Below are 24033 nucleotides of genomic sequence, written 5' to 3' on the forward strand. Positions count from 1 at the left end.
TTCCCCCTATTACTTTCATAAAGATGTTACTAGAAGTGGCTGGGTTACTCCTGACTTACTTCTTTAAAGGGAAAAGCGAGTCAGGAGTAAGTTGGAGTTACTCCTGGCTTTAGAAAAAAAGTGAACTCTTGGCTGTTCACTCAAGAATGATCATAAAACGCCGCCTGTTTTCTGTACACCAGGCGATGCTGATGAACACGATGACTGCCTTCCTTTATGCACCTGCAAGGCTTGCTGCAACACTGATGCTGTGGAATGGGGAGCGTCCTGCAACATTGCATTCTGATCCGCGTGCATCTGCAATCCTTCTGTAACTGAAAAGTACCATCACGTGTATGCGCCCAGATACCCGAGGGTCAGGAGCGCTCTACAAACGACCACATAAATAAATAAATAATACTGGTAAACTCTTCGTAAATGCCATAGCCTTCGCCCAGCTATTCTATTCAAATTCAGTTTATTTCGGGTTTGCATAATCCATTAAAAAAAAAACACAGTAAAACATTCCCAGATCATCCAATAAAAGGCATCATGGGCTAAATGCTCGGTTATTCATATTTGCGACTTGCGTCCAAATGTGGAGAAATACTTGGGTGTAAATACAAGTGGATCCGAAGCTGCCAGTCCCTGGCTCCGGGCTGCGTGAACTCTCTGTTTACCTTTCAAAGCCCGATGCTCTGGCACCGCAGCAAGGGGTGGGGGGGGGGGCCGCCGCATACCTCTACGCCCGGAGACTCGTTTTCCGCGAGCCTGGATTACGTTTACAGAGAGAGAGAGAGAGAGAACCCTGTAATTCCCAGCTGTCCTACAAATACACACGTGTCCTCTGTGACATGGCTGCCGCAAGGTATTTTAGGAGGCTGGCCGATCTGCTCTTGGACTGCTGCATGTTATGTGAACCTGCTGTTTTAGTTATCACCTTTGAAAAAGAAATATAACAAATATTAAAAAAAGAAAACCCTTTATTTCTCTAGAATTAAATAATTCCATTGTCAAAGGGCTATTTGCTTGAATCAATGCGACCTTATCCACGTCATTAGGGCATTGACGACGTGGCTTGTGTTGTACTTGAAGAATGTCACACGGTATTTCTTAGCCCTTTGAGTGGCAATTGTACCAACACAGTGCCTGGTTTTGCTTCTATTTTTGTATATTTACTCCCTTGGCATTTTCTGTCCTATCGCTGTTCCTGAAGCAGCCATAATGGGTTGTTTTAGATGGAAAGACATGTGAGAACCCCTTTACACCTTAATGGCTTCGGGATTTTGGTATTCCCCGTACCAGGCTTAATCCAAAGCTTGAAGAGTGTGACTTCATTTTGTATGCGCTCTGTCTTACTCTCGCGGAGGGGGCACCACAGATGTTGCACATTGCCCCCAAAAGAAGGTACCCTCTATTTGGTAGTCAAGTCGCTCGCCTGGTGGAGGATTTTTACCTCAGCTGTGTGGAATCCATGTTACCTGGTTGGGACTCCAATTCCCATCAGCCATGGCAGTCAGAAGTCAGGTATGGAAGTGATGTGGGATTTGTAGTTCAAAACACCTAGAGAACCTTAGGTTGCAGACCCTTTTGCCAACTGGCAGGGTACTATCATAAATGGAAGAAAAAAGAAACCAATGAAACCAGTAAGCAGTTTGTGCTCAGTAGGTTTGCAGGCTTGAATTACTATCACAAATATGTTATGTTTACAAATATGTGTTTGTTCCCAAAATCCTCTTGGATTTTATACAAAACATCAAGTAGTTTACATTGGTGCTATTTGTCCTCTTCCTCCCCCTTCTCTGAGGTGCACTCCTTGGCTATTTCAGGGCTGATTAAGTTCCAGGGATACATTAACACATTGCTAAACATCATTGGCCAGTAAGAACACATTTAAAGTGACTCAAAGATACGTTTGAGCAGACTGGGTCCTCAATAAGGTATATGTGCACACTACTAGCCATTACCTGCATGGGGTTAACAATTTCAGATAAGCATACGCCGGATTTGTAACCCCAGATTGGCACTTAAGAGGAGGAACAATTAAGCACACAGAGGCCGGGTCATTAATTTAAAAACGAGAGGTTAATTAGTGACTGATTGAATTGCCTAAATCCCAAGGCAGAAAGGGATTTATTTACAGACATTTTTATTTGGAAATTGAACAGGAGGGAGATTTTATTTTTTACAGTATGAATGCTGGATGCAAACAAGATCACCCAAGACCATGCCCGTGGCCCACAGTACATGCTTGCAAGGCCCCACAACGTATTCTTTGTCTGTGGCAGGTGGCCCTTGCTTAGGTCGCCTGTCGCTCCTTTAGGCAATGCCCAGCACAGTATGGCCCTGCCTCCTTTCGAGATCACCCAACGGTTTCGCATTCCACTCCCTTAGTCTTGGGAGGATAGCTCAGGGGCAACCTGCTCGCCATGGAAGCCAGATGACACGGTGCGCCACAGGTTTGATCCCTGGGTCCCCGCTTAGAAACCTCTGGGTATTAAGAGCATTATAAATAACTTATCATACCATTTAAGGCAGTGATTATGTGACATGCTATATATCTTAATATGAGGTTCTTAGGCATTTGTCCAGAGCAAATAACCAGAAGTGAATGTTCCTGCCAAAGTTTCCACTGACTAACTCCTGAGCCTGCGCAGAAAAACAAATAGTTGTAGAGGAGCATTAAGAATCTTTCATTTGCAATGTAATTTCTGATTTAACTGTGCACTCTAGGTGCAAAGGGCCCAGAAATGATGCTCAGATGATAATTAGCCGTCATGGTCTGTCGTTGTGCTACACGTAGCCATTATCTTCTCTTTTGCACATGTAGGACCAGACAGCGATGGTGGGGTGGTGCCAACTTCTTCAAATGAAGCAAACCTAAGAGAAAGAATCCGTAGACTCTTAAGCCTGGTAAATGGAGCCATCAAATGTCTACATCAAGTGAGGATATCACATTGACCACCACGAAAATAAATACATTCTACAAACATTGATTACATCAAGTGAGGATATCACATTGACCACCACGAAAATAAATACATTCTACAAACATTGATTACATCAAGTGAGGATATCACATTGACCACCATGAAAATACATCACTTCTACAAACATTGATTACATCAAGTGAGGATATCACATTGACCACCACGAAAATAAACCACTTATAAAAACATTGATTACATCAAGTGAGGATATCACATTGACCAGCACGAAAATAAATCACTTATACAAACATTGATTACATCAAGTAAGGATATTGACCACCACGAAAATAAATACATTCTACAAACATTGATTACATCAAGTGAGGATATCACATTGACCACCACGAAAATAAATACATTCTACAAACATTGATTACATCAAGTGAGGATATCACACTGACCACCACGAAAATAAACCACTTATAAAAACATTGATTACATCAAGTGAGGATATCACATTGACCAGCACGAAAATAAATCACTTATACAAACATTGATTACATCAAGTAAGGATATTGACCACCACGAAAATAAACACATTCTACAAAAAATGATTACATCGAGTGAGGATATAAGATTGATCACCACAAAAATAAATCACTTATACAAACATTCTTTGCATACATGGGCATTGTGATTATCCTTATGTAAACCCGCGTGGGTTACCGTGTGTGTACATGTGCTCTGTGTCACGTCAGTTTGGCAGGAATTTTTTTTCTCTCCCCCTTTCTCATTATTCCTTTCCCTTTGCTTCGTGTTTCCAGCATGAAGAGTCTGTCCCCTGCTAGTGGAGCATACCATGTCTGTGAGGTGTTTTCACCTTAGAGGTGGCGAGATCTGCCCTGCCGGCAGACACAGATGGAAGGTCCCCAGGGAGCATACAGCCCTGAGGGGATGAAGGAGAGAGCGCCGGGATATACAAGAGTGAGATGAAGCACCAGATCATCACGGAGGACAGCCAGGCCCTCTGTTGTGTCAGCGATGTCCCCTAAGGCCGAGTACTTTCCGGGCCGGCATTTCTCTCTCCCCCACCCAGGGTTGACAGGGGGTGCTGGTGTCGGGAGCTCAAGGAGCAAGTTGATGGGTGCTGTACAAAGCCCCAGCACCACTCGTGAGGGAGAGAGCAGTGTCATTTTCATTGCGCTGCGTGTTACCTGCCAGGTAGGAGTGGGAAAGAGTACAAAAGGGGCACTGCATACCACATGAGCCGGTATGTGGCAAACACGTGGGTTTGACAGACAAGCCTGAAGGTAGAATTTTCCAGGCCTGTCACATTGAACTCAGAGAGGCCTTACTCTACAAGTTAGGTCCACGGTGGGTGGGGAAAAAAGTGAGAAAGTGGAACTGCATACCGCGTGTGCCGGTATACGGCGAACACGTGGGTTTGACAGGCCTGAAGGTAGGATTCTCCAGGTCTGTCACAGTAAACTGAAAGAGGCCTTACTCTACAAGTTAGCTCCACGGAAAGAGGGGATCGGTTATCTCACCTCAATAAAGCGTTGGGCGCCCATTCAGGGGACCCGTGTGCAAGGCAGCAGAAGAACCCAGAGGGAGCTACTCACCCGGTTGTGGCGGTTTTCCTCCACGCTCCAGAGGCCTGGTTTGGCCCTGTTGGTTACATTAGTATTGACTACCCTTCCTACGGTTATTGGCGGCACTGTGGGAGAATAGTTGATTCCCTTTATAACATATCAGGGGGCTCGCCTATCGACGGGTAGAGGTTGGTTACGTCCAGGTGTCCTGTCTGGTTGATTGGTGGGTCTGTGTTCTAGGTGTTGTGTTCAAGCGGTAGTTTGCAGCTACCAGGAGTATAGGAATTCTGGTGGGGGCAATTTAACTATTTATTTACCAAATGTGAATTGACTTGCTGCCAGGTTACCCAATGGATGATAATTGATTATTTATTTACCAAATGTGAATTGACTTGGTCCCAGGTTACCCAAAGGATGACCATTGATTATGTATTTACCAAATATCAATGGACTTGCTCCTAGGTTACCCAATTGATGATAATTAATTATTTATTTACCAAATGTGAATTCACTTGCTCCCAGGGGACCCAATTAATAATATTTAATTATTTATTAACCAAATGTGAATTGACTTGCTTGCAGGTGATCCACTTGAAGATATAAAATTACTTATTTACCAAATTTGAATTGACTTGCTCTCAGGTGACCCAATTGATAATATTTAATTATTGATTTACCAAATGTGAATTGACTTGCTCCCAGGTCATCCAATGGATGATAATTGATTATTTATTTACCAAATGTGAATTGACTTGCTCACAGGTGGCTGTCTAAGGTTATGTAATTATTTACTACCAAGGATTTTGCTCTATAATTTCTGTCTTATGAAGAAAGCTGTCAAGCTGGTCAAATGAACTAGACTGTGATTGTTTACTTAACTAAGGTGCACACACATTACTGTTAGCCACCAGGGTTGACCTGTCAATAGGATAAGGCCAACCCTCCCACAGAACATACTGCCCACTCTGAGGTCTGCAATAGGCCCCCATAGGAGGGTCCACCCATCACCCCCCTTGGTTGACATTTGCACATGTGTGCTGTAAGGTGTAAGTATTCCCCCGCTCAGGACTCCTACAGGTTGCTGCTCACCCCTTCTTTCAGAAACATTAGGGAAAAACACCTTACACTTGCAACTTCACAAGGTTTGTCTTTTAGGTGGGTTGTTGACCGTTCAGGTTCAGCGTCCACCGATCTAGTGCTATATATATGAGACCCCTGGTCAAGGAGCTGTAGGGTGTGCCGATCATATTTGCACTGCCTATAAAGAGGACTGTTGCTGTTATCCGTAAAAGCCAAACTGGCATCATTATAGCTTCTTCTGTTTCGGTGTCTACATCCAATGTGTTCTGTAATGCCATTCTATCTCGCATAGCACCCTTCCACCGTTTTGATGGACTCTCTGAATGTGGTCCTTTGAGAAAAGAGGATGGTGGAATAGAGAGGTAGAGAGGAAAATGAGAAACCTAGGGTGGTCATAGGTGCAAGTCGGAGCACCCGATTCATGGGTGGGGGTGTGGTCCTATGAGTAGAGGGGTGACATTTCAGAATATTTCCATCCGAATGGGACAGTCCAAGATATGGTCATTGCAACCCTACAAATCTGGGTTAGCTGCAGATGAGGGGATATGTGTCAGAGGTGAACAAGTGGCTTTTATCATATTCCCATTATCATTGATGCGGTAACGGATCGACATAAGATCACCATTCAGGGGGGACTTACATTGATAATGTAAGGTGGTAGCAGGTTTTGGGGGTGAGTTCCTTAGCTGGAGACATGAGGGGAGTAGTCTTACTATGAGAACATGTAGTGCACTGATAAATACCACAAGGATTAATTCCATTAAGAATGTTTGAAGCCTTACTAGAACACAGCTGCTCTCCAACATCCCTTTGCTGCTGTGATGCTTGTGGATTTGTGGTTTGTTCATATGATTTTGGAGTGGAGGTGCCCAAAGCATCACATTACGGTTAGTGGGAGTCTATTGATTGGTCTCATTCCGGCAGTAGTTCAACAGCCATTTTAGGCTGTTTTCTGAAAGTCAGGTGGTGTTCTTGGCAGAGAGTTCCAGAGTTTGATTGACAGCTAGGAGAAGGCAGATTCTCAGTGGCATTTCTGACTGAAACACAGAACCATTATCAGGGAATCAGTCCCGCATCAGAGTGATCCCGATGGTTGGCTTCAGGTGAATTTCTTTGTCATGGATTCCGGGCGCCTCTCACGGAAGGTGCATTGGATGATGGACAGAGTTTTTAACTAAATACTCCATTTCATATAAGCCAGGAGAGTGTTTGGAGGGCTGGTGTGATGTGTGTTTGCCATTAAAATGTCATACCCGCACCTATTGACACCCGTTGTCTGCGCTTATTTCTTGAACTTGCTTCCTGCTTTTTGCACTTCCTGTTGTTGTTTTGATCTCGTGTTCAGCACGTCCCATTCCTCCCCTGCCCCGTGCAATTTCCCCACTCGCCTCTCCCGTGCACTTGCGCGTTCTCAATGTCACTGGGCCGAGTAAGATCGTGTTGTCCTCCTTGCCTCGTCACGCCCTGAAACACTTGTCTATGGGAATGATATAAATAAAATATCATATCATATCATATGCAATCTGGCTGCCTTGTTTTTGACTCCTTGTTGAATATGTGTTTCAGGAGCCCAGGGTAAGGACGCTGGCATAATCCAGCCCTAATAATACAAGTGGGATTAATGCCATGGGTTTATGCAGGAAGGCCTGCTAGGGAACGGTGGCTTAGACTGCTCTGATTCTCTAAAATTGCTTTAACCTGTGGCTCCACTGTCAGTTGTCAAAGACAGAGGAAGATTTCATCTTTCCATGGGCTAAGGTCAGGGATTTGGTGGTGTGGTCTGACAGATCATGAGTTCCATTTTGGTTTGGTTGATTTTCAGTATGATAGTCATCCAGGAGTCCATGTGGTGTTGCCATCCTGTGATTTCATTTATTGATAGTAAACTTGTAGATTATGTGGGTATGAACAGATTAGATAAAGCATGTGGAACCTTTGTTAATAGGGGTGGGCAAATGTTCACCACAAAGCAAAACGTTGGGAATTTGCAGTGGAATCTGCTTCCGACCGTTCTGTGAAATCAGCATTACAGATCCGCTGCACTGAAATTTTGCCCGGTTTTTGTGGTTTTTCGCGGAGCGTGGGGTTTTGTTTCCATGTTGGTCTGATGTAGCGAGTCGAGGAAGTTTGTACGCAGGGGAGTTCCTAGGTCTGGAAAAGACCCGGGGCTACGCTGATGTCGGAACTGTTGGGACTGGGGGCTAGCTAGTCTTTTGGCTGTAGCTCCTGAGATTCTATCCGGGGCTACAACCAAAAGATCTGGGTCTATAGCCCCCTTAGCCCCCCCTAGCAACGCCCCTGTTGTACGCATCTTTTTTTTAATCCATGCTAGTTTCGTGCAGAGATTTGAGAAACGTTGTACTTTGAACTAGTTATGTACTAGTTGTTTACAGTGCTATGAGAAACATTGCACAGGGTTTCAATCCGTGTTAGTTTCATGCAGCAAACGAGAAACTTCACGCAGTTCTTTTTTCCGATCCATACTAGTTTCGCACAGCGACTAGAGAATCTTCACGCAGGCCTTTTTTTGCACCGTGCTAGTTTTGCGCAGTGCCACGAGAAACTTTGTGCGGGGGTTCGAGTTGTGCTAGGTTAGCGCAGCAGCACAGTGAGACGAGAAACTTCACTCAGTTCTTTTCGTTCCATGCTCATTTCCTATGACACAAGAAAGTTCACTCAGGCCTTTTTTTCGAATCATTCTACTGCCGTGCTATATGAAAAACTTTGCACAGGTTTTTCGATCCGTGCTTGGTTTGTGCAGTGGCACGAGAAACTTCGGGCTGCTCTTTTTGGTTAATGTGGGGTTCACACAATTGTATGAGTAACTTTGTGTGGCTCGTTTTGGTTCAGGCAGGGGCATGAGAACATTTGGATGACTCTTTTCAATTAATACGGGGGGGGGCACGAGAATCTTTTTGCCGCTCTTTTCGATTCGTGGCGGTCTAGGAACAGCAGATTGGTGCGGAGACCAGCCACATAGGACAGATTTCGCTTCCGTAGCTGGTAGAAAGGAATCTAATCATTTTTACACGCCCTAGTTGTTAATACATTCCAGGAGCGGGATGATATAAGTGTGGAAAAGCATAGCAAGAGGCTGGATCTTTGGGGTTCTCTGGCCATGTTAGCTTGTGGGTACCTGCCCTGAAAGGGACCATCTGTATTAGTTAAGCCATTTCAGTCAGGAATCAGGTGCTTCATGGTAGAGTGGTTCCTTTCAATCCAATGTCCTCTAGTTTTTCAGGCGGATATCACACATGATGGTGTTGCAAGCGGCATAGATGCTCAGCAGGCGGAGTACACTGGGTGAGTTTGTTCTCAAGAGTGCCCTATGCTAAGCATAGACTGGATTACAATCCTGTCCTTTGCACTAATCCTTGGTGTGACTCATTGATGAGGGAACTATTTCCAACAAAAGCCAGAAACTGTTGCCCTAATGATGTAAATGGTGAGGAGTGCCTATCAGTGACCTTCTATGTTGCATTATTGATTATTGCTGCCTAGGGAAATTGCCAAGTACATCACATACCTGCCTGCCTCCCTCCCTTCTTCCGATCCCACCCATTAGTTTGCATTTCCTCACTGCACACGTTCTGCTTTGAATGCAATACATAGGTGTTGTTTCGGCCCTATAACAATACTATACAAAATCCGCCAGTGGGACCAGCAAGAGGTAAATAAGAACAGTAAGTGAACTTAGAGCTGGAAAATGGTCCAACCCCCAACGTGACTACCGCTGGAAGCACGCCTAGACTGGGGGTCCAGTTCTGAAGAACTTAACATGTGTGTTTTGACAGGTTATGATGCCAACTAGCCTGCTATGTTTAAGGGTCTCCAAGTGCATCAGCTGGCCAGCTGTCCAGAGCAACAGTTCACCCAGCACGGGTAAAAATTCATTTGTGCTTCAATCTCATCCTCTTCATTTTGGGGGGTGAAATCTGTCCTGTGACATTGGGCTTGAATACTGTCCAGTGCTGTACAAGGAAGAGTTTGTCCAGTAAAGTGTTTGCTTTAACAAACAATAACCTTGCTGACCTTTGTTAATCTAACTAGGGACTCGCAACTCATAGAAGTGGTTGGAAAAGGATGGTATGTGTGCGCGTTATTCCAAGAGGATCTCAGGAACTGGTTGAGAGTAGCCCCGATTTCCACCATGCCCCAGAAAACATCATAGGTTTCATAAGGCCTAATCTCCCCATTTTTCACCAGGGAACTGAATACTGAAATCCACCCTTATTAGGGTGTGTATTTGTGGTAATCCCTCCACTCTACTTAGAAGTGGCTGTTCATTGCTGTTTGGCACAGAGCGGCGTTCTTTTGTTGACCTATGGGCACTCTAGTTCTTCTATTGTTGGCTTGCGCCCGCAAAGATTCCATCCATGCTCTTCCCCCTCAGCTCTGTACCTTACTATCCCCACCATCACTTTATTCGCAGCGGTAACTGTCATGTAATACACTCAGACCCCTCTTAAGTGGAACTATTAAATGCTGCACCTGCACATTTAGACAATATATTACAATATATTCACCCATCTGGAATTCTGCTCCTGTTTAATTTCTCCTGTGCTTTATCACTCTGGGATTTGATGTTTTCCTGATGTTTTCCCCTGCATCTCATTTAACTAATTATCAACTAGTGTTTAGGGAAAAATTCAGTGTTAGGGTTCATGATACAAGTAGAAGCCAATGACCATTCAAATGCTGGCTTCATGCAGGCATTTATACAAAATGATGTCAGCCTCATGACTATCTTCACTTTTAGAAGTAAACAACACCTGCAATGTTTAAGCAATAGAACCCAAGGCGAGCGGGGGGGGCAATACCGGTAGGGTAATACCCCTGGGGCTACGTTAAAGTCCTTCCCTCGCTCAGGCTTCTAACTATTGCCCCAGGGGCATTACCTTACCAGCAATGCCCCCATCCATGAGTTATTTTCATATTAGTACCCCGGCACATCATACCGGCGTATGAATAGCATTTTTTCTCAAGTTGAGAAACAGCATTGAAACTGTTTCGCAACTCGAGAAAAAAAATGAAAAACAATGGCTGCTAGAATCATGGGGAAGGAACTACACATAGTCCTTCTCCCTTGCCATGGCATCCATTAAAAAATAATATAGAAAAAGGTAAACAAACAAAATGGCTGCCATGGAAGGGGTCGAACAGACTACATGTAGTCCCTTCTCCCTTTCCATGGCAGCCATTTATAAAAGAATTAAAAAGTAAACAAAAAAATGGCTGTCATGGAAGGGGAAGAAGGGACTACACATACTAGCTTTTTCCTTTCCATGGTGGCCAGGACGTGTACACAACTGGCCTGAAAAGGGCTTTGCCAGGCTGATAACATCATGGCGAGGGTCATTGAGCTTGCTTGTTACAAGCTCATTGACCCTCCCTGGGTACTAATTTTATATATTCTCTCCCGGCAGGACACCTCCACACCTTTATGCATTAGACTAATTCAAACAACATATTACCAAACACTCATGGTACATAGACAGACAGAATCTTACCCAATTACTTCTCTGTGTATCCTTAATATTTCTTTCCACATTCTCCTACTTACACAGTGCATTCTACTCTTCATTCTGCGTCTCTTGGCAGCCAGGCTGGGTGTTCCAGCGTTTGGTTCGAGGCAACAATAGCAAGCCAAAAACAAAACAGCCTCCGCGCTACAAGGGTCAGGTAGAACATATCTCAAGGCCATCACACAACCACCGCCACTTCTCCTACTTCAAGATAATCACTTAGAAATTGCCCTTATGAAAACAGTACAGAACCAATAATACACATGCAATTCCACCCTCTTGCTGTCATCTACCTGTTGGGCCCACATGCACCCAAATGGCCACAAACATTGCCCTCTCTTTCATCCCTTCCTCTCTTGCTCTCAAAACCTATCTGCTCCTCCAACCCTGTACCCACTTCCATCTCACCCTCTTTTCCTTTTCCTTCACAGATAACATCCTGGATACCCCGAGACAGCACGCAGACAAGTCTTAGTGCTAGGAAACCACTACGGTGGTGATTTTGACAGTATAATAGCTCCCCAGGCTAACATAACATAACATAACATAACATAACATAACACAACATTTCTCATTCATCACATTCATGGGAAATCACATTTAATGGGAAAGTCCAAGATGCCCCCCACTTGATAGATCAGTGTTTGATTTGCTCTACATTGTTGGTTTAATGTGTATGCCTGTTTTAAATTATTAATTGTATGGATCATTATTATTTGTAATGGTGCAAACATTCCGCTTCTAGTTCTGCAATCCCCGGAAAGAACCCACATGCCTCCGCTCTCCAACATCCAATACACGCGCCAATACCCAAGCACAGCTTATACTCCCAAACCTCTCTGACTCTGACCCTCATGGGCATTCACTCTCTGCATTCTGTCCCAAAGCTCCTTCTCTGCTTTCTGGCTGACCACTCCCTCTCTGGAACACCATTAACCCTCTGCTTTCTGGCTGACCACTCCCTCTCTGGAACACCATTAACCCTCTGCTTTCTGGCTGACCACTCCCTCTCTGGAACACCATTAACCCTCTGCTTTCTGGCTTATCACTCCCTTTTTCTTGCCCACTGCTCTCCTTCTGGGCCGCCACTCCCCCTCCGCTTTCTTACTCCTTGACTCCCCTGTGGCTGATCACACATCCTCTGATCCACTCCTCCCCCAGTCTATCAATCATACTGTGTCTACATATAACGATATCACATTTTTTATAGCAATCATGAATTGGCTACAAACTGCGGGGTCTATTCAATGGTGCCATTTAGCCCCGGCTACTGGAGACCTGTAGACTGTCAGATCTGGAGCCCCAGAATTCGCTGACGTGCAAGTTCGCTAAAATTGACCTCTCAGTGACCTCAAATTGAATCAAAGTTGGTAGCACTCACAGAGGGAAACTTTCAATCAACTCTGTGTTTCCTGCTTCTCGGCTTAATTCCGGAGCTGCAGTAGACAGACTAGGAACAGAAGTGTGTGTGTGTGTGTGTGTGTGTTTATATTCGTGTGCATGCATGTGTGTGGACATATTTGTGGTGGAGTTAAGTGGTGTATTTGTCTGATAGGGTTTTGGGTGAGTTGGTGTTAGATTCAGTGTTGGAGGACTGAGAGTGGCACTGGGGCAGCACCTGGCACTAAAGGGTATATTGAAATCAAATGCAATGCTGAGGGGATCATAGGGGCACAAAGGGGTACTGGGTGAAATTGTGGACAGAAGTGGCAGCTAAAAACCGAATGGTGAGAAAAAGAAGAATTGCAAACCAATGGAGACAGAAGCTGGCCTCAAGGGGCAATTGAGGTCGAACTGGACACGGGGGTAAACAAAGCCACATGCTGAGGGGAAAACTCGGGCAGAATCCAAAACAGAGTAATGCATCGGGACAAGACTTTGTACTGAGCACCAACGCTGTCCACTAATGAGCACATTGGGGTAGAAGTGGTCACTAAGGGGAGCCTGGTGGTGTACTGCTATAATGAGGTGTCCTTGATGTAGAACTTGGCATTAAAAGACAATTGCAGTAACAGCCAGCACTGTAGGGAAAACGGAAGCATAACTGTGAGCTCCAGGGCAAAATGAGAATTAGTAGGCTCTAATGGGGGGCAGATCCTGACCCCTAGAGTAAAGGGGGCAGAACCTGCTACTCAAAGGCAAACCAGGGCAGGACTAAGCACTTCAGGGCAAATGGGGGAAGAACTGGGCACCTAGTGGTAAATGACGTCAAAATGGGCTCAAAGATGCAACTTGTTGAAACCCAGCACAGGTTGGTCAATACAACTAGGCACTAAATAACCAACAGACAGAATTGGTATATAGGGGAAAATACGGTCTGAAGTGGGTACCAAGGGACAATATGTGGTGTAGCTAAGCACTAATGGGCACATTGGGGCAGAAATGTGGCTGGGGGCCAATTGGTGGTAGAAGCTGACATGCACACTAATGTGAACACTGGTGCAAAACTGTGTACATATGGTGAACTGGGTGATGAACTGGCCATTGAGAGGCAGAACCAGGAGGTACGGGCCAAATGGAGATATATATGGTTATTTTCAGGCAAATTATGCAGAACTTGGCTCTGAGGCATGTGGGGTGGAACTGGGTACAGGCGGGGAAGTAGGGCAGAACTGAGCATTGGGGTACATACATCGGCAGAAAGAGGCAGAGAGTGGTACATTGCAGCAGTGCAATACTCTGAGCATCACTAGATGCAGGAATTGGTGCGGGGCAAATTGGGAACTTGTCTCTGAGGGTAAAACAGGGCATAAATGGGCACAGAGAGTCAAATGGGAGCAGAAATACATGTGTCAGGGAAGTGACCAGGGCAGAACTAAGGCAATACACAGCACGACAGTGTGTTTTACAATAACAATACTGGCATCTATTAGTGAGGGCACTGTGGGCTACATTGACCCACACAGCAGAATTCCCATCCATAACCAAGCTGCGCTTCTGCAGTCAACAGCCAAATGGCTGTGCTGGCTCATTGGAGCACCATTGCAGCAAAACTGCATTTTGCAGTGACAAAAGAATGGCCACACCATCTTGCCAAACACCTATTGGGCAGGTTGGAACAGGGAGCACACAAAGAAAGCTGCCAGTGTGTGTTCTTGTGAGCACCAAAAGAAGCAATTTGAAAAATAAAAACAGCGTTGCTCTGCTGATGCAAAAAGTTCCCATTGAAAAGGGAATATTTTACATTTAAAAGGATTCTGCCCTGACGCTATTTTCATCTATTCCACATCACATTGCTTTTATCAATAAGGCTCTGCCATGCCCATCCATATCCACATTGTGCTTCAGCAGAAGAGAGCACGAACCCTGCATGACAAGACTGTGTCAAGCCAAACCTGGGAAAATCAAAAGAAACTTCTCTTTCATCCATGCAACAAATGCTTAACTTTTGGGTTACAAAATGACAAAAATCAAGGCTTCAATGAAATCCTAGCTATATGGGCATATGTCAATCTCAGTGAACCTGTGGCTTCAGCAAACTGCTGTATAAAAGCAACTGAATAGGGCTGCAAAACAATATTGGGAAGTCAGATGGAAGAACCAAATTTAAAAGAGAAATCCTAGCAGCTTTCACCACGTGTCAAAATGGGCTTTTGCAAACCAAAAAAAAATGCCTGTCTTAAAAGTACAATGTTGAATAAAAACTTGTCCCTGCCTAGCAATGTAAAGGGGGCTTTGCTGGGGAACATATATGGGATGTTTTACTCAACAGACTTGTTTTTGATTCATAACAAAATCAAAGAAAATAAAGGAATTAAAATGCATTGGCTGGATTTTGCAAGCTCCAGAACAGGTCTTTGTTCTGGCTAAACTGAGGCCTTTCCCCAAAAGGAGCCACCATAAACTTCCGGGACACATACATGATAATTGCTAGCTTGGAAAACTTTGAATAGGAACAGAAGGCTGCGTATCACATACTAATCAGGCTTTTGTCTGTGCTTCGGGCTGAGACAATAGATTCTGGGACACCAACATGTGAAGTGAGGAAGTGGCAACAAACATTCAATCAGACTGGGATACCCCCCTGGCCAACCTGAGCTAAAATGACATTTGGGGGTAGCTTGAAATAAAATGGGCCAAGTTTGTTTCAAAAGACTATTTTTATTAAGAAACTTTGAAGACTTAAATGTAATTTTGTGGTTTTTACTTTAAGACATTGTAGCCTTCGCTGCCATATTGGGAACAATAATGGCAGAGAATTGCATATTCTAAGGAATGTGTACATGATGCCACTTTGAAATTCAATACTGATATACCTAATAATAATCTAAAGACATGTATACATTTATAGAATTTTAGGCCGGATATTTCTTACTGAAAACGATGAAAAATTGGTAAGCGAATGAAACAAAGTCTTACAAACTGGAGAGTTGGACTGACACACTCTGCGTAAAATATGTAATCTGCTTATGTAATTTGCTAAAATGCCACAAATGTAAAAATGGGCCATTTATGTCAAAAATGGGTTGTGGAAAATTGAACTGTGGGAGGTTCTGGACATAGTAAACCCGCATCATAAAGCTGATGTCATGTCTCTAAAAGTCCAATCAGCTGATAGGAGGGTGGTAACGATCATCACTCCTGTCCAATCCAGTTGTTAGGGGTGTGCCCCGCCTAAGCCTGCCCTACCATATAATTCTCTGATGTCACATGCTTTTATATAAAGGGTGAGAGCTCATAGACAGAGACTCTTTCCTGAACTTCCAACACCTGTGTTCCTGATATTCTACATGCATCTTGCCAGATTCTAGATTCCACTCGAAGGCCAAAACATAGCTGACTCTATCCCAGCAAGGCATTGAACTAAAAAACCCACTAAAAAAAGGGAAACGCTGTGGTACCCTTTTTGGGGAGCATCCTGAGACCAGACCAGATTTTTGCCCACTAGCTGCATGCCTGCTGTACCTCTGCCATCCAGCTGTACCACTGCCTGCATCCAGCTGTACCTTTGCCATCCAGTGATCAGACAGGCCTTGCTGTGGTTCAGCCAGGAGAGTCCACCGCTATCTGGTGCCCGTTGTGCGGTCCCCAGAACCCTGTTGACTGTTCCAAAATCCCAAACTGAAGCGTGGACTGTGAGTATCTCCCCATCCTATAGAAACACATAGCCTACCCATTTTAATACTTTGTCTTTGTTACACACTCTCAGTAACCCTATCCATACCTTGGTAATTTGTCCAAACTGTTAGAATTCTCTGTGCACCCTGTCCTTGTTTTTCTAGTTTTAGCGCAATTCTTTCATTCATCCCATCTTGTAACTCCTTAGCGATATTTGGAATAATTTAAACTAATTCCCACAAAAAGTTGAACACGGGGGTGACAAGATTGATGTCAGAAATCAAACTGGGATCGTACTGTGTCTTTCTTTAACAATCTAGTCTTGATATTCTAGTTTAAGTAAAACTTGTCTTTTTTTCCAAACCAATTTCCTCTCTTTCACATCTTTATTTTTCCAAAACCGAACCTCCTTTTATCTTGCAAATGTCATCCAGTTTTTTAGCTCTACCCATCCTATTACCTCTATATTGGCCCTGTTATGTAAATATATCACCCAGCCCAAAAACCGCGTTCCAAATCCGAGTATTTCACACATTTTTCATAAAAACCGCCTGACATTTAAAACTGCAATTTAGAAAAAAATGCAACTTTACAACATTTGATTCCGGCTGCATTGTGTTCTTACTTTCAACTTGCTTTTGAACTATATGCTTTTGTTGATACTTTGCCTTGTGATTGTTAGGGTTTATACATTACTGCTATTTTGAGAAATCCTATTTGCCTAATAGATTTAACAGCACATTAACTATTTATTTGACAATTTCCGAGTGTCATTTTAGGCCATTGCAAAGGGTTCAAAATCCTTATTTTGTGAGGCAAGGTTGGATTTTGATTCTGTTTGCTGCCTCATATCCCTGACTACCTGGTGCTTCTTTCTATCCACTCAGAAGTCGATTAATTTTGGGTTGAAGGAACATGGCAGGGGGAAATCTTAACTCAGGTGCTATCTATCCTAATTGAAAAAGTGTTCCTATTCAATCGTGCTTTGGGTATGTTCATGTAGAAGGTTACTGAAGTGTATGTCAGTAGTTTTCATTGTGATTATCATCCCATTGGTGATTGCTTCCCAATATTAAAATCTGTGCGATTTCTTTGAATTTTAAAATAAATAAATATTGCCTTCCCACCAACCGGCCTGGTTCAGGGTCCATTGTGACTAGGGGTATTTGTAAAAAGGAGTGTGAGATGGGTTGTGTGCCATCTCAAATTGAATTTGTAGAAAACGAATAGAAAGCATTCCAATTGTGCGCTACATCCTAGGCTAAGACCAAGGTGTGTCGTCCGATTGAAATACTTAACAGCACAATCAGCAAGTGTGATTGGGAAGTGCAGGCATATATTCCTGACACAAACCCCAAGGTTTTATTTTTGGCACAACCAGTATGAAAATATGATTTACATTCAAAATTCTTCCTATACCTTTGAGTCAGGCCGTGTGGAGTTCTTTGAGAAGAGCCGGAATAAACACGTTTTACATTGGAAATGCTGGCAGATATTATTAAGAAAGGGTTCAGGATTTTATTTAGGCACAGGCACGCTCTGACTGACATATAGGGCAGTAGGGTAATGCGTGAACCAAAAACACATAAACTATTGCGGGACCGTTTCTTTGGTCAAACTGGCCCACTTTATTGGGACAGTTTGGTAAGTTAATTCACCGAGTGGCTAGTAGTTTTGACCAGTGTTGTTGAATAAATATTCTTTAAAATGCATAACTGCTGAACCCATATGCATGCATTAGTAATGGCCGAACCCCAAAACCTCACCCACAATGATAGGCTCACAACTTGTTTCAAGTGTTGGCAATAAAAAGGCCGTAGGATTTTATTGTACAGATATGGGTTATGACAATAACAATATCGCATATCATGATGGAATCATACTTTTGGGCACCGGGTCCTGAGGTTACCCCCTCGGACCCGTGCGGCCTTCTTGTGTCCCACGACTTGTTGTGGGCACCGTACAGTGCCTTGTACTTCTTTTTGTTCTTCTCCCCTTTTGTAGGGTGGGTGGGTTCTGTGGTAAAGAAGCAAGAAGATTTGGAAGACACTGAGTAAACAGTGAACCTCCTGTTTGCTTGGGTCCCCGTTCAGGGTCCACAAACAGATTGTGTTTACTCTGAGCATGCTGCTCTCATTTATAGGACCCAGGGAGGCCCTGGGTCTTTGTTGTGTATGTGATGGGGGCCGCTGTTGTCGCAGCCCCCGGCCGGATAGCCGACTGTCTGACCCCCTGGTGGGGGCAGATCTTTGAACCTGGGCCCTGCCTGATGGTTGTTTCCTTGTGGCGCTTTAGCACCTTGCTGTTTGGAGGAAGGGTGCGATGACTGTTCGCACCTTACCCTTCCGTGGCTTTTGTGCTGCAGAGACTGCGTGTCTCCGTTGCTGGGGGGAAGGAGAGGAGCAGGCGCGGGGGGTTGGGGCTGCCCCTCTCCCAGCTGCCGATGGTAACAGCAGTTACCCTGCCTCGCTTGTGGGAAGCCCATGCAGCATTGCCCATAACTGCTGAACCCATATGCATGCATTAGTAATGGCCGAACCCCAAAACCTCACCCATAATGATAGGCTCACAACTTGTTTCAAGTGTTGGCAATAAAAAGGCCGTAGGATTTTATTGTACAGATATGGGTTATGACAATAACAATATTGCATATCATGATGGTATCATACTTTTGGGCACCGGGTCCTGAGGTTACCCCCTCGGACCCGTGGTGCCACACACGGGCAGGTTCCCGGCTGACCGTGATCCCCCAAGAGTATGCCCTAGAGACAGCCCCTGTGAGCAAGCGTTGTATTGATTTCCCGAAAGAAATGCTCCATGCCCTGGTTAGACAGGTGGGTGCCGTCATGTAGAAAAAGGTCTGGGTTGCCTAGTGTAATGGCTGGGTGTTTTATGAAACCCAGTCCTCTTGTCATACAGAATCTCTCTATTGTCCTGTTCAGTTTTCTTCTAGATATGTCTATAGATTTGTAGCAGTTGGCCCCTAGCTATATCTTTCTTGGTAAGATGCCTGAGAAGTATATTTCCGTCCCCCTCCAGTTATGTGAAATGCCTGCTAGGGAGGAGCAAATTTCTTCGCATAGGATGCGTCTAGCTGTGTTAACTAGATCGTTGCCCCCTAGATGGATGATCAGGAATTCTGGGGGTTACTGTATGCCACTAGTTCTGCTAGTGTTTCGTGGACGTCAGCCCAGCGTAGGCCTCTGTATCCCTACCATGAAGTAATGGTGTTTCTGAACGGTGGCCCTTCTTTGGTCTTTTCAGCCCATCTGCCTGTCCTGAAAACGAAAGAGTGGCCAACTATCCATGCTGATCGTAGTGTGGTTCTCCATTCACCTGTTGTTTCTGTGGTGGTGGGAGGAGGGGAAAAGAAAGAAAATGTTAGGGCGGAAGGCTATATCAATTTTGGTCTGATATATCTTTTATAACAGTCTGACTTTTTAGTAGTTGCAGTGCTAAACCTCCTTGCCATGCTGCAGTGGCAGCACCTATCCTGAAGGAGTGTGTGCCGAATTGTTTGGGATCCCACCCTGCTCTGCTGATTGCTTTTATCAGCACTCCTTTAAATTGTTAGCTGCTTAGGGCCGACGTATCCTTGTGGATTAAAAAGCTCCCCCCTACTTTGGGTCGTTGCGCGTAATAGAGGTTGGTGATACAAACTGGGCAGTTTGTTGCCTCATCGATGCAACAAATATTGATGGTTCTTTTCGCACCTGTTTTTGACTGTTGCATTTCTATGTTAACACTCTCTTGCCTCACCCTGATTTCCATGACACCCAGGCCGTTTGTTGCCTTGGTGATGGAAGCGATGAGTTCTCCTACCCGGAAAGCCCTGAAGTAGGCTAGGAAAAAAGCTGTTTTAAATAACGTTATCTAGTATGGGTGCCAACATATGGCTTCCAAATGGCTTGCTATCTGCACCAGTTTGCTGAAATCAAGGGGTCGGCGGGTGTCCACTTGTGGGCCCTCTATTCTGCCCCATCCCTTCATTGCGTAAGAGATGAGGGCGTTCTGGGTGGGGTCTGAATCGCCCCGAATTTTTGGAAAGTATGAAATTGCCACCAGGTGTCTTTTTGCCCAATCCTTTTTGAAACCTTGTTCCCAGGCCCATTTTAAAAATACTTCTATATCTTTAATTGTTATAAGTTCTACGTGGTTTACACCTGTGGCCTTAAATACTGTTTGCAAACACTTACTGTACTGCGTTGCATTGGTGCTTACCACCGCCCTCTCTGCCATCTCTGTTAGGAAGCCTGTGAGGTTGTTGGCACCCGTTGTTGATGTGCCTGATTCTTGTTGGGCATCCCGGCCTGGGCTCTCTGGTGCAGGCATTGATGCCAATGTGTTGTTGGCACCCGTTTTAGAGGTGCCTGCTTTGTATTGGTCATCCCGGCCTGCACTCTCTGGTGCTGGCGTTGATGCCAATGTGTTGTTGGCACCCGTTTTAGAGGTGCCTGGTTTTCGTTGGGCATCCCGGCCTGTGCTCTCTGGCGTTGGCGTTGATGCCGTTATTCTTGTCTTCCCATCATTGTCCAGCATTCTGCTGGTAATGGTGTCATCTGTTCTTGGCCGTGCGGCGCTCATTCGGAATCTTGTCCACTGGAAACGAGATAAGGCATCAGCAATGTTATTATCTGCCCCTGAAATGTGCTTCGCTTTGAGTACAACGTTTACTTGTAGTGTGACTGTTGTAATGGCTCGTAGTACTTTTAGTATTAGAGTGCATTTTGTAGACCTTCTGTTTATGGAGCCCACTACAGCCATGTTATGGCACCAGATCAAAAGTTAAGTATTCGCTAGTCGCCTGCCCCAGATGTGTAATGTTAACCAGATGGGGAATATTTCTAGTAGGGTGATGTTTCTTGTCCACCCTGCTGTTTGCCATGAATTGGGCAAGTGTCCTGCCACCCATTCAGAGTCTAGTATGGCTCCAAACCCCTTGCTCCCAGCTGCGTCGGTGTATAGGACTCTGTTTGACCGGGTATTTAGAGGCGTTCGCCAAAGTAAAACCCTGTTGAAATGTGCGAGGAATTTTCCCCATGTTTCCAGGTCTTGTTTCACCTCTCTGCCTAGCCGGATATGCAAGTGTGGTTTGGTGAGTGATTTGATTTTGAACTCCAGGCTTCTGGCAAATATCCTTCCTTGAGGTATTATTTTGGATGCGAAATTGAGGCTGCCTGCCAAGGATTGTATTTCCTTTACAGTCCCCTTATCTCTCATTATCAGGTTTTGTATTTTAGCCAGGAGTTCTGATATTTTTGTTTTGGGGATTCTGCAGAGTCCCTTTGCTGAATCTATTTCGATGCCCAGAAAAATTATGTTTGTGTCTCGTTTGGGGTTTTCCCCTTGCTAGGGGAACTCCCCACTGTGCGGCCATGTGCTCGAGTTTTGCTAAAGCCCGGCCGCATTCCTCGGAGTTTGGTGGCCCTATGACCATGAAATCTTCTAGGTAGTGCACTATTTTTGTCCCTGGTCTCTGTTTTAGGAAAACCCATTGAAAAAAGGTACTGAATTGTTCGAATAGTGCACAGGATACTGCGCACCCCATGGGGAGGCATCTATCTACGTAGAATTTGTTGTTAAGGTGAAACCTAACCACTGTTGTGACTCTGGATGGACTGGCAAGAGTCTGAAAGCAGATTCGATGTCCAGTTTGGCCATCAGTGCGTTTCTGCCGCACTCTTGTATGAGCCTTACCGCCTCTTGAAAATGCGTGTAAGATACCGCGGATTCTGTGTGTGGGATGCCGTTGTTTAAAGACTGGCCTTTGGGGTAGGAGAGGTGATGAATTAGTCTCATTTTTCCAGGTCCTTTTTTGGGGACCAGGCCTAGTGGAGATATTAAATAGTCTTTTAAAGGCATGAAATCCCAGTGACCTGCTACCCTTCCAAGTTGCAGTTCTTTCTTGATTTTGGTTTCTACTACCTGGGGGTTGTCCCTGGCTGACTTTAGGTTCATCGGGATGTGTTGTGACCCAGTGCCCTTAAATGGGATGAAAAACCCTTCGGTGAAACCTTGCGATATTATCCTGCTGGTTTCCTTGTCAGGGTAGCTGTTTAGGGCGTCCCTAAAATTGCCTGCGTTGATAGGCGTTAGTCCTGGTTCTAAAACTGGGATATCATTCTTTCTTGGCTGGTAGTCTGGTGCAGTTGCTTGCTGCATGGTCGCCGTTGCAGTTTGTGCAGGCGTGTTTGTACCAGCATTCTGTGCCCCATGTATACTGGTTTTTCCCAAAATGTCTGCATGGGATGTTGGATTTGACAGCCTGCTGTTTGTTCTGTCTGTGGGCAATATTTTTAGCCGCCCAAGGCTGGTTCCTCCGAAAGGGCTGCTCCCCTTTTTTGGATTTATCATTGTCATGGGATTTGCTATTTTTTGGGAGAAGACTGCATGGTATCTTTTTCCTGGGGAGGTTCGGCGTTGAGGGTATTTTTTTTAATTTTTTTTATTGTTTTGGTTTCTTACAAACCTTTACAATTTCACAGGAGAAAACATACCGTTATACAGTTTTTACAGAGAATCATCAATTATTAAATTAATTAAACATTGAGTTTAGACATAAAATAGAATTCAAAAGCTTAAAATTCCAAACTTTGTACACATCAGTAAAAACTTGCAAAAACAAAGTTAGGATCAAATCACCTTTCTTAACAGAAAAGTAATTGTCCCAATTAACTCAAATCACAGACATTTCTCCAGAAACTTGTCACAGCTATTTTTAGACTTAAACAGTTGTCAGGGAGCATTCTGTGCCAAATAAAGTCTCTTTGTACTTCAAAGATAGAGACTACAAACTTAGAGAAGTGCCTAATCCTCTGTGATTTTAAGGCAGGACACACCAGTAGAATATGCTGTAAGGTTTCAACAGTCTCAACTGTTTTGCAATATCTACACCAGGAGACAACCACATTGGTCTGATTTCTAATACATAAAATTTGTCTGGTAGGTAAGACATTAAAGCGGAAGTGCATGAAGTCATTGCGTAACCTCTTGCTTGGGTATTTACACAGGTAGCCTTCCATATTTACCTGCCATTTCCAAATAGAGCAGGCTGAATTATACAACTTAGAGTCTTCAATGATTGATTTCGTAGATTGTCAATCTGAACCCATTAGGCTAAAGTTAACTTTGCCAGGTTTGTTACATAGTGAGCTTATAGCTAGACCTAATTCCATCAAACAAGTCTCACTTTCTGCCTTTAAGGCAGCCATAAAAGGATTCAGAGAATCAAGATACACACAATTGTACAGAGTTTCTTCCTTGCTGGTTTTGCATTTTTTCCAAAGACATAGTCTTTTCCAGACTGCATAGGAGGAGAGGGAATGCAGACGAAGTTCATATCTGATTAAGGCTAAGGGTATACATTTCGGCAAGAACCATAGCATGCTCTCCAGATTCTCCCTTCAGTAATTATCAGATGGGTATGTAATTCCTTAGTAAATAATTCTATACCGTAGGTTAAGCATGGTATAACCTTTTTTTATATAAAAGTCTCTCAGCGGCACCATAGTAAATTTACCAAATTTATTATCTATTGCCCTCAATTGCCTAATGGCAATGTCTGCTTTTAGATTTAGCTGTGTTTTTATCAGGGCAAGAGAGTCCTGACCAGAAAAATAGAAACCTAGGTACTTAAATGAAGGTAGCGCCTTAATTCTCTTTCCTTCACATAACCAAGTAAAGGCATTGTCCTTTTTATTCTTATTGCCAAATCTAACAATAACAGTTTTTGTTGGGTTAGTTTTCAACGTAATACCCTCGACAAATGATTCAAAAGCTCGTAGTAGCCTCTGCAAACCAATTTTTGTTTTGTCCAGTAAAAGAAAATCATCAGCTTAAGCCAACCAGTCAATACACACATTGTTAAGT

Source organism: Ambystoma mexicanum, chromosome 13 (genome assembly GCF_040938575.1).
Source record: "Ambystoma mexicanum isolate Mex_15411 chromosome 13, UKY_AmexF1_1, whole genome shotgun sequence".
NCBI lineage: Eukaryota > Metazoa > Chordata > Amphibia > Caudata > Ambystomatidae > Ambystoma > Ambystoma mexicanum.